The sequence below is a fragment of the Rhipicephalus microplus genome, chromosome 4 (assembly GCF_043290135.1).
Source record: "Rhipicephalus microplus isolate Deutch F79 chromosome 4, USDA_Rmic, whole genome shotgun sequence".
NCBI lineage: Eukaryota > Metazoa > Arthropoda > Arachnida > Ixodida > Ixodidae > Rhipicephalus > Rhipicephalus microplus.
In genome coordinates, this window is record NC_134703.1 from 46,486,217 (window position 1) to 46,491,763 (window position 5,547).

Sequence of the window (5,547 nt, forward strand, 5' to 3'; positions counted from 1 at the left end):
ACACAGCTCCCCCTCCTTTCTTTTCTGTGCACGAATATCGAACTTCTCTCGTTCATCATTCACTATTTTTGTAAAGAGGTCTTTTCTGTAAAGCAGTCTTGTGATGCCACTGAGCCAAAGCAAACATAGGCTCTTACACATCGCACAGAGTGCCGACACTTGCTACGAACAAAGAAGAACACGGTTAAGACAAGATGAAACGCTTGCTTGTAATGCACCCTTCTTCCTTCTTGGTTCCTGGTTGTCAGAACTTCCTCTTTCAGCCTTCCCTAGTGCTTAAAAAGCTCCTCCATTCCTTTTACCAACGCAGGCTAGCATACAGTTATTTTCAAGGAGGTTAACGCTCCTCTTTTTCCACACACACACATCCTTTCCTCCCTTTTTACCCTTTTCCATAAAGCAATCTTGTGATGCCACAGAGCAAAAGCGTACACTGGCTTATACGTGTTAGACAGCCCTTCCTCCGTCTCTTTCCTTGTTCATCCTTTGCTAGCTTTGCGAAGGCTGCTTTTTGGTAAAGCATGAATGTAATGTCGTAGAGCCGTAGCGCAGACCGGCTAGCATGAATGAGTTTTGTGTTCGGCCCAAGGCTAACAGCACTTTGTCTGTTTAAGCGTGCGTCCTGTTTCTAGTAATTAGAGTTTATAATTCGAGTAATTCGAGTTTATAATTCAAAAACGTTTCCACACAAGTACCTCCCAATGTGTGCTTATTCCCCTTGACTTGTATTTCTCTCTTCACAGTGATGCTGTTGTATATTGATGAGTTTTCTGCAAACGAATCGCGCAATCATACGGTGTTGCAAGTATGCAAAAAAAAAATTGCTGACATCAAAGTACAAGTTAAAGCTTCTATAGCACTTCAACGAGAATATTTTCTTCGTGTGATAAATATTAGCCATTACAGCTTTTCTTGACCAAATCGTTGAACAACGATCTTCAATAGGGATTTCAATGTGAGTCCAGAACTACAAATAGAAATGTACGAAATGGGTTCAAATATGGTGACCACAATTCACCACCTTTGGACGCTACAAACAGTCAAGCATGCATCATTGGTCCCTGGTTCGTGATCATGTACGCATGTATGCATATTACGAAGCACTTGTGTGATGCCAAAGCGGTTCTAGCATTAAAGAAAAGGCCTAACACCCTTTCTATAAAGGAACCTACCCTTCGAGAGAGAGAATGAAAGGTCAAACATGCGCAACCACGCATAACATACCGATATTACATGTATCTTACACAAATATCAAGACGCGCACGCGCGTCTCTGCACAGGATGTCACTGACCGAGGCACCTGGCTTCAGTATTTCAATCAATGTGGTGTGTTCAATGCCACCGTAGGAAGTGAGTCGAGCAGCGAAACAAAGTTCGGAAAACGGACGTGGAATTTGCCATATTAATATGACATGCTTTGTTTTTAGTTGTGCTTGAGAACATATAGGAGATCTGAACCTCTCGCACACGCTGCCGGAAAAACCGTAAAGATGTCACTTCAAACATCGAAGCTTGCCGCTTGGGAGTATGGTTGCAGGGCAACTAAATTTTTTTTAACGCATGCAAAAATAAATCTATTATAAAAAGTATTTTGTTAATGAGACCCCAATACACCTTAAAATTTTAGAGAATATGCAAAATATGCCATATGATTTAGTGACAAATCCTTTATTTTTCTTCCACGTTATTCTTTCGTGCTCAGAGTCATGAATGCTGTGCCCTTTGAGGTTTTTTATCTAGTTCATACGACAAGCCTCTACAAACGCCACAACAGTGTACACTGTTATGAACGCTACTCATAGAAGAAAAATGTCCTTAAACAAGCAAGGTAGTACTCTCAGATAAAGTGTATTATCTTTTAGGGAAAGACTCTGTAAGCAGCCGTAATACTTACCCTAATCTCCATTCGTTACAGCACCCTCCCGCTAAAACATGCAACTTTAGAAGTGGTGTAAGTGGACGCGATGAAAATGAGCTCCCTTATGAAAGCGCTTCCGTCCTTCTGTTACCGGCGCACTTTTATTGTAACAGGATTCCCTACTACGCACGAATGTTCAGAAACTAAACACACGCAGAATATCAACCCTCACTATTCTCGGCTTTTGAACCGTGATGTTGGCAAAGCTTCCGAGCATGTTCCAATTTAAACGTTACACTGCGCCGCGAAATCCATGGCGGCCTGTGGTGTTAGAAACGTAAGAAGAGGTTTATTTTTTTTTCTTGATGGCACTCGGCCTACTGGAATTCTTTTGTTCGTTTGAATAACGTGTTCGAAAAACAATTATCTGGGATGGATACGAAAAGCAAGACGAGCGCTATGCCCGCCGATTCGGTACTATAATTACAGAGATGATAATTGCCTTCTTATGTAACTTGTTATCTGTCTCCAGAAGACAGAAAGACACTGTGAACAGTGACGATACTGTCACGAGGTTCTGAGCGACTTACAAAGTGATTACTAGATGAATGTGTGCGAAACTTTATTGTAAGTCCTGAGGTGCATGACCGAACGCGCAGCGGGCTGATCCCACGTAGGGACAGTCAGGCAAAGCCCGACTGCGGCATAGTGGGCCCCCTGAACAGCACACTGTAGAATAATAAAAGTATTGGACAATTACTTGAATACTGACTGATTGCTATAGGCTTAAGTTGCTGTAGGGTTTGTATATTCCTCTAGGAAAGAAGCGTTTCTTTCGACCAACCTCAGTGGGAGCGGACCGACTTTGTTCGGTGAGAATCGGGAGTTACTAAATACTTACGTTTAGAATGGCCATTGTAAGCTGAGAGCCCAGGGCACTAGCTATCATTTAACAACCGTATTGCTGTTGGTTTCCTGCCTAGTTTGAAACATGTTTGGGGCAAATGGGCATGTGTCCGAAGCGCCAAATTTTCTGTGGGTCATCAAACGCGCATTTAGGTAGCGATTTCTTCCACGGGCAGACTACTGTGTTATGAGATAGGGGTAATGAAATACTTTAGAAAAAAAAAGAGTGTACAAAAATAGGACAAAAACCACCGAAAAATGCAAGGCAGCTGACTGGTGACGTGACAATGCATGTTGGTAAATACTTAATCTTGCTCCTTTCTGTATGGCCAATCGAGACGACAATGCCTTCAGCATCTGGAATCATCGAGGTGGAACAACTTTGTATTTATGTGACACTGTTTATAGTGATCTTCTGAGGCAGTGTACACAAACAGGATTAATAACCATTTGATGTCCGTGCCACCTACTCCCTACAGTTCATGCAAAAAATATCGTGTTCTTTTCCTGGTTAGTAACTGCAATACCCGGGTTTCCTTTCTCGCCCGTTTCAAAGCTTCACGCAGACAGACAAGTGTAATCGTCATGTCGGCTAACACCATCAAATGTTAGGCCCACGACGTACAGGAATGGCGAGAGGAGCTCAGACAGCCGAGCTTGCCACTCATTAGGTTGAGTGGTTTGAACGCGATGGGTCAACAAGGTTGCGTGTTTGCCCTGTCACGTTCCAATCAACACCAGTGCACACTAGCTTTTCTGCATCCAGAACTAGGCCACCAGGCTAAATAAATAAATAAACACGGGTCCACTGCAGAGTCCTCCCATACGAAAGTACGCTTCACTAGTCTTGCGCTACTGCATGCATGGTGCTCTCTAAGCATTGTTCACAACTCTGGCCCATGGAATTGCGAATAGTTTCACGATATACTCGAGCTCTGACTGCATAATCACTTCGCCGTTTAAGTGTTACGATTTTTGTATAAATAGTTCTACAGGGAGCGCGTCAACGGTATCGCAGTTATTACTGCAGGGGGTAATTTTCGGTTACTTTCGAGAGCGTGCCTGTTTTGTTGTCGTTATGTCTATGTATATTACTTTACTCTCTTTTTTGTTTTTAGAAGCCCCACAATGGTTTACTCCAATTAGTAAAGAAACGTTATTGTTGAGATTGTGATTGTTTGGACCTATAGGTAATTATTACGCTATCGAATGCTCACGTTTTGCAGTTACAGAAGCAATGTTGCATATTTTGCATGACTATTTCATAAAAGTCCTTATTTCTCAACCTTATTCACGTCTGGAGCTAATCAGTGCATATACAACTAATGGCGTTGAGTATAGATGTTTAACGGAAACAAACTCATGTCTAGTCTTCTATTCGCAGTTACCGCAGCCGTTCGCATAACTTGTAGCAAGCTCGCCGATCTTTCATCGGTTTTGCTAATCGCGTACTGTACTGATGTCAAACAGCAGTCATTTACCTTACTGCGAAAGACACTTTCGGGAAAAAGCAAACATATACTTACAAAACTACTTAGCGACCTTGGAGTAGCCAAGCGCTTGACATGATTAGCCATGTTTATTCCTATACAAAGTGAAGTGAATATGTAGGCCGTATACTTTCGGTAGAACTCTCAAGTTCTCAGTCATAAATATCGCTAATATCCTGTATACTTAAGTAGAGAATAGTTCACCATAGTCAAAGAATTTTCCGTCACCTTTCCTGCAATAATTGCGCTGAAGATCCGGTTTTTTTCTCGCTCACTGAATACATTAAATTCTCCCTTTCCAGTCGCTTAGTTTCGATCGCCAGCACCTGCCGAATTCACATCACGTCCGCATTCTTTCATAGACCTGTAGAGCTCACATTCAGATGCGCATGCAGCCTTATATTTTTGTTCATTTCATCTATTCTGCGCTCGTTCAAAGCCATGCCCTGCGCTCTTTAGACGTCTTTTGCAGCCCTTCTAAAGTCTAGACGGAATGACCTGAGAATATGACCTTTTTCTTTTATCATTTATGCCTCGAAATAAAAATGTACATAACAGTTTTTTATTCTCCGAGTTTTCTTGGAGACTTCGTCTTGTCGTTCGGAAATGTACGTCGTATTCCCTTTTCCTTTTGAGCAACGTTACACTCAACGCAACTCATGGTTTGAAAAAATCGCACACGCAGGTCTCCAATTGTATTTCTTCGGTTTGTTTGTTTTTTTTTTTGGCATTGGCGCAGAAAAAAAATTATCCCTATGCTGGACAAGTAGATAAAAGTGGAAATCAACGGGTCGGATTGGTTGGTGAAAAAGGTAAAATTGCGCATGCCGCAAACATTATAGCGATTTCAAAACGGTGCACATGGGGATTTCGTGCAGCATTTATTCTTCACGGTTGGGGTATATTTTCTTGTTTGGCAATACTTTTTCAAAAAGTTGCGCCTGTGGTACAGTGACCCAAAATGTCCATTTTTACCTTCTTGCTACCGTTAGGTTCACAACAAATATTAGGTGCGCTTGCAGCTAACATCATCTTTTGCAAGTGCAAAACGAACAATATATCAATCACTAAATAAATACATAATCCAACTTGCCTAGCAACAACCGTAAGGACCTTGTCTTTACGAATGCAAAAACAATCACCAATAGTAAACAAAAAATTGAAGACAGTTCACAGGACAAAAAACAAAAAAAAACATAAGACAGCCAGTTCGACAGAGCAGATTACAATAACAAAACAAAGGAAATCTACCCACAGTTATAATATTATTTATATAATAGGAAGAACAAAAAG